Source organism: Gymnogyps californianus, chromosome 18 (assembly GCF_018139145.2).
Source record: "Gymnogyps californianus isolate 813 chromosome 18, ASM1813914v2, whole genome shotgun sequence".
Classification (NCBI taxonomy): domain Eukaryota; kingdom Metazoa; phylum Chordata; class Aves; order Accipitriformes; family Cathartidae; genus Gymnogyps; species Gymnogyps californianus.
In genome coordinates, this window is record NC_059488.1 from 3,521,928 (window position 1) to 3,543,662 (window position 21,735).

General features: G+C 43.8%; 1 long non-coding RNA gene across 2 annotated transcripts in view; it reads left to right on the plus strand.

Moving 5' to 3' along the window:
* LOC127023726 (uncharacterized) overlaps window positions 1–6,335 on the plus strand; it is a 131,460-nt gene extending 125,125 nt beyond the window's left edge. For both annotated transcript variants that reach the window (XR_007767465.1, XR_007767466.1), the window contains one exon: window positions 6,002–6,335. This is a non-coding gene — a long non-coding RNA (uncharacterized LOC127023726). The remainder of the gene's footprint in view (window positions 1–6,001) is intronic.
* Window positions 6,336–21,735: the final 15,400 nt, after the last annotated feature.

Below are 21,735 nucleotides of genomic sequence, written 5' to 3' on the forward strand. Positions count from 1 at the left end.
TTTATGACTGGAAAAGGTATTAGGTTGTGACCTGATGGTCTCCTGCTGCTGAGGCTCCAGTGGTGATTAGGAAGAAGTGATTTCATCGCCGTATGAAGGCTGCTGCCCTCATCCCTGTTTTTTTTCTCATTGAGAAGCTGAACGTGGTATTCAGGACTAAGAGGAAAAAATGCCTCCTCACACATACACACAAAGCGTTATCACTGCCAGCTCCTCATCTTCAAAGACCCCTGACTGAATCTCTGTGTGACTAAGTCCACTTAATTCCCCACCTAAGAGAAAAAAGTAAAGTTCAGAAGTTCAAGGAACTCTTTTGCTAACCACACGCTTGTGGTTGTCTGAGCTGCAGGGTAAAGAGTTAGGCTGAATCGCTCAGTGTTTCGGACCTGGTCACAGCCGTGTTATGTCTTCTTTCGAGGCAATGAATGGCCAAAAAGGTGGAAGGCTTCACACGCTGCTGGTGGGACCTGAGCACTCTTGGAAATGTAGCCTTAGATGTCACCTTGGGACCTGTTCTGTATGAAGTATCTGGAAGTCTCATCCCAAGTTCTGGGAATGTTTAGCATAAGATTGTGTATTCATGGCCTTGACAGGCTCATATATAACCCTGCGTAGCATCCCCCTTTCCTCCCAACTTGTGTAACTGTTAATAGTAGTAGTCTCCTATAAAGCTTAAAGTACATAGAGCATTTAAAGCTTATCACATTTATAGATTGCTACAGTAGCAGGAGAATCAAGCTAATGAAAGGATTGGGTGGGTGCCCTGAATTAATATGACCATAATCTAATTCATTTTTACTTCTTTTTTGCTACATATAAAACCTTCCTCTCTCCTCCAGCAGCACACTTAGGGCCCAATTCACAGGCTCGTGGCAGATAATGGGGAGGTTCCCGCACAGTGGGGCTGAGAGTCAGGTTTTGAACAGGAGGCCCTTGGCAAGGGCAGAGTAGCAATAGTAGAGGTCTTCCGTGGAGGGCAGCAGGAGGTCTAGGAAAGGGGCATTTGGAGTTTGAGGAGTGAACAGGAGAATCAGAGCCAGGAGGTGTCGATAAAGCAGTGAGTTTTGAAAGAGGCTCTCTGCTGTAATTTGAAAGAGATACTTTTTTTTTCCCTAAAAATTTCCATAGTATAGAGCCTGCTTGCACCCAGAGTTTGTCTTATAGGCTGCTCCCTTCCATTTATGACCATATAGCATTTTACCCTCCCTTCTCTGCCCTTGCCATTCCCTGGAGAAATTGTGTTTGGAGGATACTTCTTGTAGTTGTAACTCTAAGTGCAGTGAAATATATTTGATTGTGCTGTCTACTTTTGTTCTTTGTTTCATCTCCATCTCCCATCTGTTTTGTTTGTTTCAGCCAAAAAGGAAGGATTATTGAGTGCTCTATAGATCATCCCTTGGAAGCTTGGAGGGTGGGGAGGGCGCTCAGGACCTGCAAGCCGTCAGGTTGAGGAGCTGGGGCAAAAGCAGTGATTTTGAGAGTGAGCAAGGCATTGTGGATTGTTCTGACAGATTTTCTTGAACTGTGTTACTGGATCACTGAGTCCAAGAAAATATTACAGCACATGTCCATGTAACAGCCAGTTCGTACTTCTGACCTTTTCATATTCTTCTCAGAAGCTATGTATGACACTGTTTTCTATGTATGTACTTTGACAGCCCTCCCTATCTACTAGAGAGTTATGGAAAATAATATAATAATAAAAAAATAACATAACAAAGGACTATCAAATTCTTTTTCTTAAACCTGGATCCGTGCATACCATGCTAGGGTTTCGGTAGCTTCTGAGTGCTTATAAGCTAAGGGATGGGCCTGTTCTAGGATGTGGAAAATTCAGTGAAAAACAAGGCATTAAAGAAAGTAATAGCTGGACACGATTGAATGAGGAGCACTGTTCTTCATGGACCTGTCCTGAACCCGTGCCCCAGCACAGTTTGAGGACTGGTGTTGTGCTTGGAGTAAGCCTAAAACCAAAGCTGAAGCCACTTGTGCTCATTAAAGAGCCCGTGGCACCTCTCACTGTGCTGGATGAGCAACACCTTGCCCTGGTCAGACACTTATTCGAGTGAGTCTCTTCTATGTGTTGATTGCGGTTATTTCTAACACCTTATTTAGGAGGCTCTCTCCATCACTTTCTTTCTCCATTGAGTCAATGAAGGGAGAGTGCATCTAAATTAAGTTTCTTCTCTTACTTGCCTTCTGGAAGTATGTTTTTTTCTCCTCACTAAGTATATAAGAAGTCTAGAGAGATTAGTCTCATAATGTAGGCTAAGATAGGTATCTAAAAGTAAGTGGTGTTTACACCCCCATTCTCGTGTGTCCGGCATCCTCATTCAGATAAGTTATGCCTTGTCCCTTCCTCCTAAATTGCTATGTCATGTTAAAGTGTTTCCAAGGCGGCTGCACATCCATTGAGATCCCATGTGCTTCTGTGAATATCCAGATGCATATGGGGGTGACAAAATCTATTTTATCTGAAGGGACTTGCAAGCCGCAAAATACTGCCTTAAACGGAGAAATGCTTGCACGGATTTGTGCGTACTAAAGGATAAAAAAATACATGCGGTTGAGGAAAATCATGGTTCCCCCCAGGTAATACAATTAGCAACCACTACCTGTAGATTTAGGGCTGGATTAAAGTTTAAGCGGATGAATGCAGACTTGCGCTACCCAGAGCTCCTGCTCCCGACAAGGTGAGATCTGGATGATGGGTTCTGCGGGGACGGAGGTGTTTCCCTGCAAGCAAGAACACTACAGGCATACAGTTCTCTGCAGCTTCTCCATTGCCAGGCTCCATCTGCTCCATCCTGGATCCCGCTGTGAGGCGCCTGTGACAGATAGCATCCACATCTCTTGGAAGGCTCTGCATGCTGCCTCAGGTGCTGGTTCTCCTGCTGTCAGCCAGCCTGCAGAGCTGTGGTGCTCACATACACATCTGCCTGCTCCGCCTGGTTGAAAGGGACGTGGTCCAGTCCTTCGGGTCTAGCATGCAAGCAGTGAATACTCACAATTAGCATTTGCTTTGTTAATCCCTTGTGTAATCCTACAGATAATGCAGAGACCTGACTTGGTGTCTACAGGGGAGAGGAAACCACAGCTCTCAGAAGGGCAGTGTCAGGATTCATGGGATAGTCACCATAAAAACACAACATGGTATGGTGAAATATGCCCATACTAGGCTGAAACCTGCTCGTGTTCCTTGTGGAAGAGCATATTATAGAGTCTTCCCTTCCCTTAAAATATCTGCAGGCAAAGCTGATGAGATCCTACCCCTGAGGAGCACCTGCAGGGCCAGGTCTGTACTCTCCAAGCCATTTCAAGATGCATGGTGGAGCGAAGCTGGTCAGCCTGTAAATGCAATTATTTGTTTATTTACACAGAAACTCCCTCCTGTTCCTTGCAGAGCCCTGAAGCCAGAGCGTCATCGGGGAGTATGTGTGCTGGTTTGGGCAGAAAGCATGGCACGGGGGGCTCCAGACCTGGTTGAAAGACAGCTCCTCTGACTCATCAGCTGAAAGCAAAATGAGCTGTATATATTTAAAGCAAAGCTCTATTTTAAAAATTAATGATCTGCAAGGGAGAGAGGAGAAACTGCTTCTCTGTAATGCAGAAAAAGGCCCTCATGACCACAGCCTGGGTCCCTTTCCAGATGATGTCATCATCAGTCTAAATAATAAATTTTTAACGATGTGGAAAAAAAAAAAGGAGGAGGAAATAAAAAAGAGGGGGACTCTGTTTCAATGAGGAGTAAAAGTAGCTGGTGGCAACAGGGCCTAAGGAAAATATATGGTTGGGTGAGGTTTCTGCCCTGTGTAATTAGATTATCCCAAGTGTAGGAGTGTGCTGCAAAAGGCACATTGAAATGCCAGTAATTGACTGCTCTGTGTCTTCCCCTGCCGCATACCCATGCAGAGTGGAAAATTGGGGTACTTGGGATATATAAGGCAGAGGGGCATTCTATAAACAGGGTTGCTAATAATAGGCAGTTAAGATTAGAAGGGAAAGTATGGGCTCTCATCAGCCCAGAGACTAGGGGATATTTTCCCCTCATAAATAACAGGCCACAAGAAATCTATTCAAGCGGATTTGTGTTTGGTTGACAAATGTATGCAGTATATTACCAATGGAGTACTCACACTGGCTCTTTAATGCAGCTTAAATTACTAGCAACACATTCGTTTTTAAACGCGCTCAGTTTTGTTTCATAGTACCCCCCTGGAAATGTGTTGCCCGTTGCCGCGAGCGTGTTGTGCAGGCGAGGAGGGCTCGGGGACAGCAGGGCAGGCGTCAGCAGCGTGGCCTGGGGGGGGCTGTGGCACCAGCATGGACTGAATGATTTTGGTTTTTCAGTTCACACTGACTCCCCATCATGGGGAGCCCTCGGGCATTTTCCATGGGATTCCAGCCAGAATTTTCACAAAAAACCCTCAGACCAAACCTTAGCTAATACTGGAATTGTGTGGGATATCAGAATGTATCTGATGTCATTTTAAGCTATATTGTAAGTGAACTGACTTCCAGATCCTATTCAGGGCTTGAGCTCCAGCGTGCTGTGTATTCCTGTAGAGACGACCCTCTCTGTGAAGAACTTAGAAGCTAAGGAGACAAGACGGCAGCTATTCCAACCTGGCAGGCAAGGGGGCTCGCTTGTCCAAAAGCAACAAAAAATTCATGTCAAAGCTATGGACCAAAACTGCATTTCTTGAATCTCAGTCTTGTATTTTCCTGACTAAATGTATTAACCCCAATCAAAGTGTTCATGGATCTCAGCTATCTGAAAGTCAGGCCCTGAAAGGAACAAATGCATTTCATGAGGTTTGGGGTTTTGTAATGGGAGATTTCAATGGTTTTAATACCCAAATCTACACCTTCTCCTCAAACTGTAAGGGACAGATTTATGTCATGTTTTGTAGTGGGCTGATCCTAATACCCTTGTCGTGAGACAGATTTATTGTAGTTGTCAAGACAGATTTGCTGTAGAAGTCAATACCTCAGCCTGCCGGTGCCTTAAGGAAAAAAAGGCTGGGTTTTAATGCTGTGAATATTTTATTCTTGCTCTGCCATACCAACCTGGCATGACCTTTCAAAAACAACTTATTTCTATTATGTCCCAGTTTCTTATGAGTTAAATAGGGATAACAACACTTCTGAGAGGGGAGTGAATAAGATGGATGAAATAAGGAGATTTCTGACCAGGAAGATGAAAAAAAAGTCTTTTCTCTGCTAGGCCCTATTATTTTCTTTAAATGAATTCTTTCCTTTTTGCTGTTTTCATTGCTCCTTAAATAGTCACTTAAGTTTCCTTTCAGTTTTGTTCTGGTACGCAAAGGCAGATCGTTTAGACGCCCTTCAGCTTTGTGGGTCATTTGGTGTCTCTCCCTGTTGCTGCTACTATTCCCTTAGTGAGGAAAAAAAGACACCTTGGAAAGTATTTTTTGGGTTTGAGGGTGACATTCACAGGGCCCAGCAGAGATGCTGAAGTTAGCAAATTCAACATGGCTCTTTCTACAGTTAGCTGGTGGTAATGCAGAGGAAGATGACAAATATTCAGTCTTGACTGTCAAGTACTTTTGTCTGCTCTGGGTCCCCTGTGAGAAGAGCAGACACTGCTGCACTCACAGCTGGGTTTTTCTTTTCTGCTGGGCAGGCAGGAGGGGACCAAGCAGATCTTAAATCCTCATGTCACTGATATGTCCTTTGTATTCTCACATTTCTTCCACCGCTATGAAGGATACATTGAGCTTTGGGTTTTATGCTGGGCTAAAGACACTCTTATCCATCTGAGTCTGCTACAATCTAAAACACGATTCACATTTCACTGGTCTAATACAGACACGGGCTCTTTTTTATTATTAGCTTGCCCAGAGTTTGCCATGGATGGACAGTTTGTTAAATGTTGGCTCAGCTTGTGTGTGCTGTGTCTTTCTTTTGTCTGTTTTGATAGAGCTGGGTGCTCTGTCAGCGAGGAGCATACAGGTTAAACATGTCTGTCTTTGTACAGGGCGACAGAGTCAGTTAATGAAAAAGATGAGCAATTTGGATCGAAAAAGGACACCGAGTTGGCAGTGAAAACTGACAGTACAAGCCGACCCTGTTTGGTGGAAACAAATAACGCTGGTGGGAGGCCTGGAGTCACCTCGCCATTCCTTGTGTGTGTTGCACCGGCTGCAGTGGAGTTTCTTTGCCAGCACGCTGGATGCAGAGCTGGGAGAAAAAGTGAACGAGTTGCCAGGGGCTGTCTGGATGGGATGCGTGTACAGAGGAAGTGTGAGCCATCACACCAGCTATTTGGCAGTTGAGGAACCTGTCTGCAAAAACCAGGCCTTCTCTGAAATGTGAGTTATACCGTTTACTCAAAACTGTATGTAGCAAGAAATTACTGGGAAGCCAGTGATTCATTCTGCGTTAATGTAAAGGTACCAGAGGGGCTAATATAAAGGAAGAAAATTGATACTGGCTTTGCAGTGTTTGTGGTGCAGAAATGTGTACAAATGTTTCCCAGGGAAAGAGTGCAACAATCCCATGCGATATTAAAAACCAAAAATACCCACCCAACAACAAACAAACAGCCATGGGGATACAGGGGCTGGTAACAGTGTTTGGATAGCTGTAAAGCAGCACAGACTCCACAGGTATTTCTTACCGCTATACATTTAATTGGAGCTGAAAGGAAAGGGCCCTTGTGAGATGGCAGAAATTGTATGAGAAAACTTAGGTTGAATTGTAGCACTGCGATTATTGTGTTAAATACACTTGGGTGTGTATCCATGGGAGTTACAAGAGGGACAGATTTAACCCTTTGGGATGAATACTCAGGGGAAATTAAAACTAGCTATAAAAGCTATATATAGTTGAAAAGGCTATGGTAACATTTTATACAGTATGAGCCATGTTCTATTCTTTACAGAAACCCATATCTGTAAAAAAGCAATTAGAACTGCTTCCCTGAAAAAAGGCAATTGAATGCAGTGAATGAACTGCAGGAATTGTACAGTTTCCAGAAAATGGTGGTAGTGAAGCATTTGTGGGATCCATAAAGTCACCATAAATTCCTAACTGAATATGGATTCACTCTCCAACTCTAAAACCACAAGATTTATTTCCTGCTGGCAGAGGAGGTGAAGTTCGCAGAGCTAGATCTGTCTCGAGCATGCCAGCAGGTGGTGAAAGCACCGGTATGTTCCCAAGTGTGTAATGTTCCCAACATCACCTTGATTGGCCACGTCCTTTCAAGATGAGAAGACAGGACTGGTTTGGCGGTTTTTTTTGTTGAAGATCCGTCTGTGCTTTCAACACATGTATATGGGTAGGAAGGTTTACGAGCGCTCAACATGTCCTGTTGGAAAAGAAGGATAAGGTAGTGGGTACACTACTGGTTTCACTCAGGGAGATCTAGTTTTGGCTCAAGCACTGACTCTGAAGTCACAGAAGCTCTATCTGTCTGTGCGGTGGGGATGCTTGCTGGCGATTCACAAGTTTTGTGGTACAAACCTAAACAACGTGGTAAAGGTTGCTTTGTTTCCTTTCCATTAAATTCCCTTTATCCCCCAGACTGCGGATGTTTCATGGACGTGTGCTTTCAGGAGGAGGTATTGCTGTGGATGGTGGAGGTTTTTGTTGGGTTTTTTCCCCTTTCTGCTCATTCCCATTGGTCTGTTCCTCTGGGTCCTGGTTCCAGGGCAGTTCACTTCAGACTCCCATCTTTTAACCGTGCTGTGCTGAATGTAAGAAGGACGCCAGCTCCAGCAGCCAAAACTTTTAGTTGCTGACTGCCTGCAATAGTGATGGAAATATGCATATTAATGTGGATTTGGGGTGGGAAAACTGGAGCATAAGTCACAACTTCAGGTAGGATGAAGTAAGACAGGGAGATAGAGACTAAAAGGCGCGGCACTGAAATGGAGAAGTCTGCGGCAGCAGAAATTTGTAATTATTTGCACCCTATCGGAGATGAATGGCTATGTCTCTTTCCGAAGTCATCTGCATAGCTGGGTAAATGTGATTGCATTGATTTAGCGTGTCTTCATGAGTCTTTTTACAGCCGCAGGAGCTAGAAATGTCTTTTGTTGTTGTTGCCTTTTTTTTAATGAAAGCTGACATTCTGGAGCACAAGTCAGCAGGAAGTGGGGGTAAGTTTATTGGCTGTTTTGGTGGGGCCTGGAGAATAATTCTGCCTTTCTCCTGCCTTTTGTCTATTCAGACTGTAAATTCATTGAAGCAAGGACTGCTTTCTGCTGTGTGTCTTTATAGCACTTGCTGCAATGGATCTGTGCTCTCAGCTAAATCCCCTAAGGCTTAACAAAATATAAATTAGGATAATGGTATAATAAGTTAAATGTTAAATGGTCGTGGGGGGTGGTTTATTTACATGAATTATCACCTTAAAAAAAAAAACAACAAACCAACAAAAAAAGTCCTTCTGAAATCCTGGTGGGAGTTTTAGCTTTGTGGCAAAAGCTGTGCATTATTCTACAGTATTGAGAAGACAGAGTGGTCGTATGGTGGTTGTGCCCTGTTTTAATGGAGAGGACACAGGCTGGTTTCGGACTTCCTGTACCCCAAACTTCTCTAAGCTGAGTTTGCTGTTAGCAGTGGGAAATTACTCCCTGCAATTCCTTTCCACAGACTTCAGTGATTGCTTTGTGTTGCACAGTGCCTTGCGCAGAGCTTCGACACCCTGGAATATATCCTGGAAAGATAAAATAATTTCTCCCTCCTTCAGCTCCTGCGCAGAGGGATCTTCGATGCGTTCTCTGTCTGTTTTGTTAAGAGAGAATGTAATGCTAAACTGGGCAAATGTGGCAGAGAGGACGAGTACAACAGAGCTGCAGCAAGCCTGATATGGCGTCATGCTGGTGTAGGATTTGTACCTTTCCTTCATATGAGTGCAAATAAGGCCACAAATGGTAAGACTTTGGGATCAAGGCTGTCGTACCTGTGTAGGAGCTCAGAAAAGAGATGTAGAGTGGTGAGATTTCTCAAAAATCCAGAGCAGATTTGCTCATCTATGTTGTGCGAAAATCTTAATCCCGCTCAGCAATCTGCCAAATCCAAGCCCTCGCCAGTAGCTCGTTCTCCTGCTTGCAAACCCGCAGCCTGTCGTCTGCGTCCGTTTAGGTGCTTTCCTTAGGGCAGTGCTGAGACCTGTGGGTCCATCCATAGTTCAAGCTAGTGGAAAACTGATCTCTAGCTCTTGTTTTTAGCGTAGTTAAGATCATCGGCAGCAAAAGTTTCTATTGCTCAGATATTGGAAGTCCTCATGAAAGTCAGTGGCCAGTCTGTCTGTCTGCCAGCGTTGCACGGGCTACTTTGAGGTGACCTGCCAGCTATGTTGTCAGGTCAGCTGGAGACATCGTGTTCTAGGCTTTGCAGCGTGAAGCAACCCTAAAGTTGGCAAATTTTACTACCACAAAACGGCCCTATTTGCAGGTTGCTCAAGGCAGTGATGCGGCACACGTTCCGTATCCCTACCCCCTCCTTGATAGTTCCTGGAGGCCAGAATACCCCGGCTGCATTTTAGCACTGTTTGATCCAAACATTTGTATACCTGTCTCTCTGAAGCACCCGCTTCTGTGATAGATCACCCTTGTTTTTTGCACTTCCAGAGCAGACAGCACAGCTCAGACACACCAGAGAGCCTCACTCCAAACACAGACCAGTGTAAGAGAGCCAAGCTGAGGCCAGTGGTCTGTCAGCAGATAGTCCGGCTTGGGAGGAGGCAGAAACAGGATTTGCTGTCAGCTTTGTGCCAGTGACAGCACTGCGATGTTACTTGCTGTAGATTAATGTGGGAGACAGTCCTTGCCGACAACCCCTGCAAAACAGTTCAGCTTCAAGTGGAATTACAGTGGTCCTTTTAGATAAGTATATTTTTGCCAGCTGATCCCCAACAGCACTCCCAGTGGTGGGGAAAGCTGAAACTATTACTGTAAATACAAAAGGAAAGACATACTTGGCATCCCTTTACATTAGAGCTGGCTCAGAAGAACGTCTGCGTAGCTGTTCCACTGCCAAGATGGATTGTAGTCAGATAGTACACATTGCAAAGGAACCAGAGCACACACTGAGATCTGTTGGGTTTTTTTTAACAATAGTTTATTTGTGTTTCAAAGGGATAGTTACAGGAATCCAGATCAATATGCTTGTCCAGAACTGTGCCTTCCTATTTTAGGGCCTGGATGAATAGGAGGTTACTTGAGTTCACATGCATATTGAGGGATCGGTGCCTGCGGTAATGCAGCCTCCCAGCCTTGTTACTTTTCCTTTTTGAAAGTGAACGTGAAAGAGCTGCAAGACTGAAGTTACCATTGTTCTGGTTCCTGGAGTTTTATTTTTTTCCAGCGAAGTCCGTGTAGCGTTGCATGTTGTGAGGCTCTTCATGAACGGTGAGGTTGTGTCTCAACAGGAGATGGTAGGAGCTGAGCACTCCCCATCCGAGGTGTTTAAATAGACTTTGGTTGAACCATTTTAGATGCATGTCCTGAGAACATGTTAAGGTTTGGACTGAATCAAACACTTCTGAAAGGGAAGGAAGATTGTCTGTTTCAGTTAAATGCTCTGATTTTTTTTTAATGGAAAATTATAAAAGTACAACTTTGCTTTGATGAAAATATGTTCAGCGTTTCCCAATCCTAGGTTTTGAAACCATCTGTATATTTTCATGGTTTCAGCACTCTATCCCATTTATTGGGACAATAAAAATGGTTGACTAATGGAGTTGGTTGCATGGGACCAAAAAATGATGTCTGGTTGGTTCTGTTTCTGAGATCTTTTGAAATGGTGCTTCAGACAATGGGTTGTAAGTGCTTGAGAATTAGACCTGTAATTGCTTTGAAAATCTTGGTTTATGACCTGTTTTTTCTCTACTGATCTTGATATATTTTTAAGGGACACAGGTAAAACAGGAGTTTGAATAGACACGGGTACTTAGATGCTCAGGGTAAGAGTAAGATATTTTCCTATATAGAATTTCAAGCCCTGATTTACAGCAAGCAATAGATTTCTGACAGTTTTAAGTAAGCATGTACTACTGCTGCACCTGGGATTTTGCGGGCAAAATTGCGTCCATTACTTGAGCATATACGGTATCTAGCTGATGATGAATTATGCTGCTCATGCTTTGAATGGTGCCACTGCATTTTTTGTGAAGTGTAGACTCAACAAAGTATATCAGCAGACAGAGCCAGTTTCTTCTGAATTTCAACCTATGACAACTTTCTCAACACACACTGGTCTACGTTGATCCAAGGGGCTATCTTGATGGGTGCGTTCCAATGCAGCAGTGCTTCAGAGTTCAAATTCTGGTGTCATCTGGCACATTTCTGATGTCTCTGGCTTTAGTGATGACATCCTGTTACATGAAGAATTTTGGCTGGTGCATGGTGTTCTCCTTTCAACTGTTTTGCATAGCTGAGGAAGACACCGTCCTGACTAAGTCAGTGTAGTTTGCAGCACCGTGTCTGGTCTTTGCTGTGAGAAGGGCTTCTTTAATCTTGGCTTACTTTTCTCCATTTTTTCTTCTTCTCCCATGTGTTTGTGCATTGCCCAGCGCGAAAGGTGGGGCAGTCACTGGTGGTAGCACTGCTGCAGGAGCAATAAGCACTGTGGCAGTCCCAGTGGAGGGCAAGAGAAAAGAGTTGTGGTTCAGCAGGGATTTCACAGCCCTCACTCTTAATTGCATTAGAAGATGAATGATTGAGAAGGTGAATGATTGGGAAGGCTATGAAAAGGATGTGGGTTAGCTCCTTCTGTTTGCCACTGGTTTTGTTGGTTTGTTTTTACCTGAGCTGACGGGATAGAGGGAGCAGGGAAGACTCTTCCTAGACACTCCAGCACTATGAGGGGAAGAAATGGTTTTACAGGCTTTAAAGAAGCAAGGCAAGATTTCCAGAGATACATGAATTAGGAACCAGGCACAATTGTGGGGGATATTTTGAGAGCAGAGCTCTTTCCAGATCCAGGTCCCTTTAAAAAGAAACCTTTAGCATGTTTCTGACCCCACAGAATTAAGGGACTGGTCCACCACTGCTGTGTTGAGAGGGACAATGAGAGCACGGTCCAGAAGACGCTTGCACAATCTTTCCTGGCCCTGGCTAGGACTTGAAGTCCCTTGCTGTCCTGAGCACAGTTGAAAACTCTGCACACTGACATTGCCTTGCAGATAACTGGCTGGGAAAGGATTTCTTCAGGGCTTATACTCCACCTCCACCCACACTTGCAGTCCCAGAGTCACCAAAGAAAGTTTAAAAATATTCTGCCAAATGTTTGCTCAGTTAATTTTTTTAGGCCTTTTTGTATTTAACCCCTGTTTTGATTCTTGATTTTTTTTGTCCCTGTCTTCCCTCAAAAAAGTTTCCCTTCTGGGGGATGATCCTTAGGAGTTGGATGTGTAGGAGAGTCATACAGAGACTGCCTTAGCAGTAGTCACCTTGCAAGTACTCCCATGCAATGCTTTTCTCTGCGCACATTTGTGATCTGGGAGTTTTATTTAGCACTTTTTGATGGGAATCAAATCAGGGTTGGATTTCAACATCTCTTGAAGAGAGGGAACGCACGGCACAGACTGCAATGCAGGGAAAAATACCCAGCACGTCATGTGCTTGCTCACTCCTCATTCTTCACTTTGTTCTTGCCGTTCCTCGAGTCGAGGGACCAACCTCTATTTGCCCCTGTTCAGGAGTAAAGTCACTGAACCAGAGGGGTTACTAAAAGTCAGAGGAGTTCTTGTTTTGGCGTAACAAGAGATAGCCTTTCGCTTCTGCTTTTTTGTGCTTTGCACAACTTCGGGAAGAAACAGTGGCCTTCCACATTTATTGTATCTGCAGCATGATGCCATGAGATCCCCGTGTCAGGCCTGCCTGCGCTTCTGGTTGAAGAGTGGAAGAGAGGGCAGGGTGCAGCTTCAGGCTCAGCCCAAGTCACTTAACCCCTCACCTTCAGGGGCTGAGAAACGTGCTCGGGACGTGCTTCCAGCCCCTGTTGGCTCTTGGAGGTAGAGGATCACGGTCTGTCCCAGCAATGGTTCCCCCCGCCACCGGGGTGGTGGAAGTACAATAACTTTGATGTACAGTCAGCGGTTCTTGTAGGAAGTTTATAACCTGTTCATTTATCAAGATTTTTAATGTGTGCATGGCCGGAGAGGAATGAAAGCAACAGATTTATTCCTTTAGGAGGTGGGTTAATCCTGTTTCAGCAGTTCCTGGGCAGGGGTGGGTAGCGGGAAAGGGAGAGCTGTTTCTGTACATCCAAGGCAGCATGCTGTGAGGTGCATTCAGATGAGTTTCACCTCGGCACGCACACTGTGTCGCCTTGGCTTCCTTAGCAGGTCTGCTCTTCAGCATCCCAAGAGAATCTTCAAACAAATTACCAATTACATTTTGTGCTTTAATTAAACAGAAAGGTGGGCATATGCTCCAGCTTCACTGTGAGCCGCAGCATTAAATAATACCTTGAATTATTACAGACCGAGCAAATTGGAGCACTGCTCGCTGCTTTTCTTCACATATCAGTGATTTACCTTGAAGATTCCCTGTGAGTGGCAAGTTTGATGTCCTCCTAGCCTGCCCCAGAGAGGTTTTGAGACTTGGGGATGGTATGAAGAGCCTTGAGCATCTGTTGAGGTCGAAGGGAGCCCCATGCCATTAAGGGCTGGCTAGGAGATGCTCAGAATCCTACAGCATCTGGGGCCTGTGTGTAAGACCTGATATTAAAGCAAGGAGCGTATCCAAAATTTGTGCCACAAAGGGAAGCATTGGCAACATGACAGGAGCCCAAAGGTTGTACTTCATTTGCATGTGTATTTGCATAATTGCAAATGCATGAGATGCACATTAATAATCACTCTTGCATCTTTATCATTCTCAATAAGTACGGAGAAAATGTCTTGCTCTTAGAGTTCATCAGCAATAAAAACCTGCAGTGTCCTCATTCCTTAATCACAGGGAATTAGGGACACCTTGGGAGGGACAGGTTTTATTCTGTTGGATGTGTCTGCCCTTAAATCTGTAGTCCATAAAATTTAACTCTGGACTAGTTCTGGGCAAGAGAAATTAACTGTGAAGGGAAAAGTACTTTATCTTTAAAAGTACTAGTATTTTTATACTAGTGGGGATATTTCGAGGAGCCTAGAAAAGCTGGCACCTGGATCCTGTTGAATTTCCGTGGAAATTCCACTGCCTCTTGCTCTGTTCAAAGCCTCAGCAAAACCCTATGGGGCATGACCAAGGATGAGTGTAATTCTTTTTAGGTGTTCTGTGTAAGGACTTAGTGGGACTGACTTAGAGTGGCATGTCGGATGGAGCTGATTGCTCTAGATGTGTAGTCTGATACTGTGCCTGCCACAAAGACTTTATTTCTCAAGTAGGCAGAACATAAAAAGAATTGGAAGAGGGAATGCAGAGTCAGAGGGTTTTGCATATCAGAAAAAGCTGTTCTTTACCAGCTTGTCTTTTTTTAACCTTATCAACTAAATTTATCTCATTCTCAAGCTTATATTTACTTTGCAGAGTCGTTCCTTCTGACACCACTCTTCTGCATTACACTGTGATGGCATTACTTAATTGCTGAAAATCGCAGTGATTTTAGGATGGAGAGTGATAGATTTCTGCAAGTGATTAAATGATGCAGTTGTCTGTTGCAGGAGGGACCTGACTATGATGGCCTTGATTTGATGGACCAGTGCTGTGTTCCAGCCTGGAAAGTCTGGGCTTTGCTCATGTACTTCTACAATGCTTTTGTTACAGTTGGCCCGAAAATGAAAACTCAATTCAACAGAAAACATTTTTTGACTTTCTAATGTTTGTTTTAATTTTTTTCTCAGTTTTAAAACTTTTAACATTTTTTCAGGATGGGAGAGATGGAAAGATATGATTACATCCATCTGAAACCATCACTGTCCAGTGGCTTGGATTGAGATGACTCCGATTCAGTGTCCCTCTTTTCTTTATTCAGGCCTTGAGTCAAATCTAGGTGGGTACCTTAATCATGTTAGAGGGCATTCTGGAATAGATTCATGAATCCCATCTTGATCTTCTTTTAAAACAATAGTGTAACTGAAACTTATCACTACAGTGTTTGGTTCAACAAATCAGCATTTTCTCTAAAAACAAATAAATATCAATAGGGATCATTGCTATTATTCCTTTATCTTCTCTACTGTATGTGCTGTAATTATGGAATATTACCTTAATTGGTAAAGACAGGATAGATTATGTATTTACTGCTGCAGCATCTCAGTCTAGTGTCTCTCTTGGGATACTGGCTCTAGAGTTTTCTCAGTGAAAAAGGAAATCTTCATTAATTTGTCCAAGGAAGCAACAGCCTGTGAAGAAGGGGACAAGCTACTTAGAAGCCTTGTTCTGCGTGACGGGAGTCCCATGATTTTGCAACAAGCAGTGCCATGTTTCAGGCACCTGCTTTGCCTCAGCAGGATAAATTTGTTGCTGGTGATTGTCTGTTCCACTGTACGGTTTCTCAGGGATCTGGGAAACTGCTGAGTTTTTGCATAATTGTCTTTACACTTCCATTTCAGGCGTCTTCAAATGTTTCTAAACTTAACACATAGGAGACTGAGCAGGCATTGATTGGTTTCTCTAAAGCAGAGATCTCACGTTTTTCTTCAACGGGATTTCACTTTACCCTTCAAATAATGTTTGTGCCCTCAGAGTCATTGTGGCTTCTGCGCTTACTTTGAAACTATATTGATCGTGTAATTAAAGTGTCTTCCGACTGCCTCAGGAATCTAGCAAGATTGAGACCTAGGCTTTCTCAGCTGGTTTCAGAAACCTCAATCTGTCCTTCATTTTAATCTTAACTCCCAACGTGATTCTTGTGGTTACTTACAGATCTTGCAGCCTGTGCTCCTCAGAGTCTTCAACCGTGCAGAATTCAGTCAACTAGAAGATTTAGATGGATCTCAGTCCTGCACTGTGTTAATTCCAGTCTTGCATTGCAACTATCCCTTTTTAGTGGTAGTAGACTTCTGTCCACAGGCCCCAAGGAAGACATGGGCAATCACTGTGCAAACGCATGGAGATACAATCCCTTGGCCTTTGCCGACTTCCAGCAAAGCAATGGGAATGATTCTAGTACTTTTTATTTACAATTATATATTTTATATATAATATTATATATTTTATATAGGAAAGATGAATGCAATAATCATCACTCTTCAAAACCATCATTGGTTCACTTTATGTTGGCTGTGAATAATGCCAAAGGTGCTTGCACAAAAAACCACTTTGGAAAGATATCTGGTTGATTGACTAAATTAAGTAGTACTACAAAGTGAGCCAATAAAAAAGAAGCAAGACTGTCAACCATTCAATCTCTTTTCATTTCTGCAGTATCTTTCACAGCTGCTACTTCAAAGCCCTTCACAAAATTATCAATACTTCTAAAAGCTGTTTGGGATAGATAGTACAATTCCAGATGCAGCTAAATTATTTTGGGAAAGAAAGGGTTTAAAAAAGTTGTTTTAAGGAATAAAATACACACTAGTAACAAGAGGAGGCGAGTCAAGAGTGAATGTGAGTACACTCTGGCAGAGAGCTTCCCAGCTGAGGAATATAACGCAAAAAGTCTATTGGCCAAAAGTTTTTGTCCAAGACTTCCAAAGTCCAGCATTACCTATAATCATGTCCAACCTCTTGCTGATCCAAAAGACAATTTTTCAACTCAATTCTGGCTGAAATTAGAAACCCATGTAGAGATCTCAGATTGGTGAAAAAAGCCTGTTACCATGCATGCCAGAGATCATTCCTGCTGCCACGTTCTGGACCAAGTGCAATTTCTTCTAATAAAAACATTTCTGGCAAAGCTGTACATTAAGAGTTAGTGTAATCGAATCTGGATGTGAGGAAAGCATGCAAACTTGCTTCCAAGTCAGCAAGAGTTAGGCAGGATTTAATCCTCCATGTATTTTTATTATGATATAAAAAGCTGTTATATTGGTATTTTTAATACATTTATCAAAAGGAAACTGCAAATCCAAAGTCACTTCCAAATTTCCCACTGATATAGGAATGAGTAGCTGAGACAATTCTGAAGTGAACTAAGGCAACGGGATTTTGTAATATGGGTTTAGCTGCCAGGAGACCAGCACTCAGATTTGACTTTTAACCAGTTCACACTAGACCTATGCAAACGTTTTCCCTGAACATTTGCTGTAGCATGAAGCTGATTTTTTTTTTTTTTCTGTCTGCTCTGTTTGTGCACATTTTTCTGTTGGCTTTTCATGAACATTTTAGCAACCCATAGGATCTCCTGGGATGACAAAGCCAGTCACCAGCCATGCACCAGCAGCTCCCACCACAGCCAGCACCACTTACTTAGGGGCCTAAGAATAGGAGGCGGCAGACATTTCTATTAAACCCTCTTTTTTAGAAAGAGCTTGGCTCTCATTTACTCGTCTAAATAAGGTCCAGATTTTCAGAAGAGCTCAATAGATTGCGTGCTGAACACTTGTGAAAATAGAGTCTACATTTCACGTCTACTCTGGGGCTCAAGGCTTTCAGAAAGCTGGCCTCAAATTTCTTGTTCTTGGACAAACAACGAATATTTGGGGATACCTTGGGGTTGATTCTGCCTTCCTTGCCCTGGGGTTTCCAGTGGTGTGACGCCATCCAGCGTGAGCGGCTGGGCTGGCGTGACATCCTGCGGGATGCTATGGGAGGAAGTGGTAAGGGGCCTCTGATACGGGAGACGGGCATTTCATTCCCTGCTCCACCACAGATGGCCTTCAGGGTCTTTGGCTGGGATTTTCAGGCTGTTTAATGGATGTTTGAGGGTCAAAAGGAAGCGATTCAGCTTTCGAGTCCTAAAAATTAGATACTTTGAAAGGACTTGATTTTGAGACCTACCTCTGCTCTTTAATATATATCCCAAATTAGGCGGTGAGAGTGGGGGCACTCGCAGTCATCGCTCACAGTTTCGTTCTCAGTTGGTATGCTCTGACTTCTTGGTTTGTTTGTTTGCTTTTTAAAATTCTTGCCTCCTAGGGATTTGTGAGGACAAATGCATTAACACTATAAAAAGTGTTTGAGAACTAAGCTAATAGAGACAGTGTAAATCCCATGTACCAATTCTGAAGCCCAATTTAGAGCAGCCTAGGGGCATCTCACCATCTTTTTATTCCTTCTCAGTACCAATTACTTTTGGATGCTAAACAACCTGTCCTGAAGCCTGACTGTACTACAGTATCTTTCATCCTGAAAAACCCTAAAACTACACAGCAAATATGTTACATAAACCATACAGAGATCATTTTACCCATCTTTAGAAAGCAGCCTTTGTGGGTTTGGAAAGTGTGAGAACAGCAGTGTTATGCAGGAAGCATCATTTTTAATCAGGATGCTTTCATCTACACAGTGAAAGTCCCTTGCCAAAAGCTCTCTCATCTCTGACCCCTTATGCAGTGATATAATGTAGTTCCTCCTGGGGCATGAGAGACGCTGAGGTCAGCCTTGCCATGTAGTCTGAATTACTGATATTAAAGAGGATAATTGGCATTTCTACCACCTGGTACAGTTAATAAGACAGCATCCAGATCAACTGTCTAGAGCCCTGTAAAATAATCATAAGGAGAATACAGTTCTTTAATAGCAATAAAAGTATAATAAGATCCTCTAAATAGAGTAACAAAAGTTGAACGAACCCAATATTAAAACACTATATATTATTAGATTTTTTTAAAAGTCCATAACAAGGAGATCCTTTGGCACACAAGTACAAAATCAAATTTAACAAGCAAGTTAAATAAGCAATTAGGAGTGGGGATTTTAAACTTCTTTCCAGTCTCAATTGCTCTAATTTAGAACAAGTGGGGATCTGCCTTGTGTATTGCAAACCCTCCTTGGCAATGGCCGTACCTGAACTGTGGCATTATCAGAGAGACCGGCATTTTTAGAAAAAGATTGAAGACCTGATTCTCATGGTGGGTCAGATTCCCCAAAGTGACCCTTTCTTACGTGACGGCCTTGCATCTGAATGCTCACCCAGGATGTTGGAGACCCAGATTCAGTTTTCTCTTCTGCCTGGCAGAATTCAGACCAAAATCTCCTTCTTTCCGGAAAGATCTCTGCCCAGGGAGACGGTTGCTCCGCACTGGGTGCATTTACCAGCGCTGCAGTTAGTTTTACTGGTCTCCTAATAAGAATGCAGGAGTCATTGGATAAAGAGGAGGGGAAAAAAAATCTGAGGCCTTGTAAAAAGTGCCTTTGCCAGTGGTAGGAGACCTGAGTTCCAGCCATTAACTCCAAGGTTGTTTAAGCATTTTTCACGGAACAGCTGAGCAAGCAAAGAAGCAAAACCGGAGGAGCTTGGGAAATTCAAAGGAACCGAGTGAGGTGCCTTTAGGGTTGGCAGAAGTTTTCAGGTTGCTGTTTTGAGCATAGGAATCTAAATGCAGAATCTAAATCTGAAGATCCAAGTCCTATTTTGGCCTCGTCCTGATACACTCTTAAAAAAATTACCTTTGTCTTAAAAAATGTGTATACATCAAGCAACAGGCATATTTTCTGTTGGATGAACTCTCCCAGGAAACCATAGCATCTTTCTAGCTCAGCCACTGGGATTTTACTGGCAAATTGCATGTCAATGTGTGAGGTCCTCTGATGCTGTATGTTGGAGGAGCTCCATGACTGATACTGCTGGTATTCACATTTGCACCACTGCCATTGGAAGAATCTGGTCACTTATAGCCATAAAGAAGACAAGCCATCCTATCTGCTTTTCTAATTGATGAATCTGTTGTGGATGTCCCTAAAATAAGGTGGGATTTTTAAGCCATTCTCTTCAAGTGTTGTTACAAGAGGGATTTTAGAGGGATTTTGCAAAGCTGGACTGGTGTGCTGCCATCCCTGGCAATTCTTTGTTGATAATGGACTCCATCACCTTTAAAGTCTCTGTTTCTGCAATTATTGGAAATGTCATGGATGGTAACTGACCGGCAAAGTAAAGACAACCAACTGTTTTGGAGGAGTACAGTGTTTCAGCCACATCTTGCTTTGCCATTTTCATATAGCATCTGTCTTGCTCAGGAGCGTGTCCTGGTTTAACTCTCTACTCAATAGCAGCAGAGCAGAAGCGCTGGCCCTGCAGTCAGCACTAGACATGTCCCTTTTCATTCTCCTTTGCATGACCGAATATTTCCCTTTAGCTATTTTATTTTTTACAAAGAAACTTTTATCTGTAGCCACATGTGCAAAACTCTCAAATGGGCTGTTTCAAATCTAGTCAAGGTCATTGAAAAAAGATATTTTTAAAGTGGCTAGGGCTCTTAAAAGTCCTTTTGGATTCCCCAGAAGCAAAAAAGCAGCATTTACCCTGTAAGCCTTATAGATCAAGGACTTGAGTATCTTTCAACATCCTAAAGCCCGTGCAGACTTTAAACTGGTATTCCCAGCTCATTCGCCAAAAGAAGAGGAGGAAAATGAAATGAACTGAAAGCTTTTGCCTTGAGGTCTGGTGCAATAGGCCTTCTGAAGTCTGGAGTCGGAATTGTTTCAATCTATGTAAATATCGGGAAATTAAATTCCATATGTCCCATGCCAGATGCTCCCAGCTGCTGCTGCTGTGTGGGGAACAGTAAGTAGACAGTTTAGCCTTGTCAGGCGGGGGGGTGGGTAGGGAATTAAAGGGTGGGAGGGGGGCGGATTGTCATTTTGAGGTCAGGAGGGTACTGTGCACAAGTGCCTGTGCCAGTGAGCTGACAAGCCAAATCACTGGACAGTTGTAAGTGCCGTGTGAGGCTTAAAACTGGAAGACCCCAGTGAGAATGTCACAGGACTTGGCGTGAGAGCTTGACTCTAATGTATATTGTTTATTTCAAAGTGTATAGAAATTGCGTGCATATGAGAAACAGTCAGGTTTGGACTGTGAGTGGCTCCAGTGGGTAAATCCGACTTTGTTGTAGCCCAGGAAAAATAGCCCAGAGCAGGCAAAGGCCCATCGCTGAACCAACCAGCCATTGCCAGTGACTGCACAGGCTACTTGTCACCAGCCCCTGTCGCTCTACCCCCGTGCCAGACCGTACCCCACCATTGCCCTTGTTCATCGCACCGGCTCCAGCCTTTTGGCTGGGCCTTATTTATGTCTTATGGCAGGCTTGCACGTTTGTTTAATAGGTTTGTTATTTATATCACGAGCCTCACGCCGTGGAAGGGAAAGAAGCAGCGCGACGCAACCACAATTTTAAATGACCTGTTCTTAAAAAAGCACACACGCCCTAATGAAACTAGAGATTTAGGTGTCCTCGTGGAAACTCCAGCTGCCTAAAAATAGGCAGTGCCCCTCTCGCGTCCGCACGGATCCTTCGCCGTGCTCCTGGCCGTCAGCGCAGCCGTGCCCTGGCCCGGCCGGAGGCGGCTGGAAGTGCCGCCAGCCCGGCCTGGAGCAGCCCTCCGCCTGGTCCGGCCCACGCTCGGGCGGCTGCTCCTGCCTCCCTCCCCCTTTTTATTTTTTTATTTTTTTTTTCCCCTAACGCGGTGACAAGTGGAATGGCCTCCGAAAAAGGGCGGCCTTGTGGCTTGCCCCGACTTCGCTGCAGACGTTCGGTAAACACGAGGGAAGCCGGAGCCCTGTGGCCAGGGAGCGGGAGGGAGCGGGCGAGGAGGGCCGAGTGGTTACTCAGCATTTACTGTCTGAGAAGGTGAGAGTTACTGTGGAAAAACCCTGCAGCTTTATTGTTCTAACCTTTATTTAAATATAGAATCTATAACCCGTTTTTCCAGAGAATTT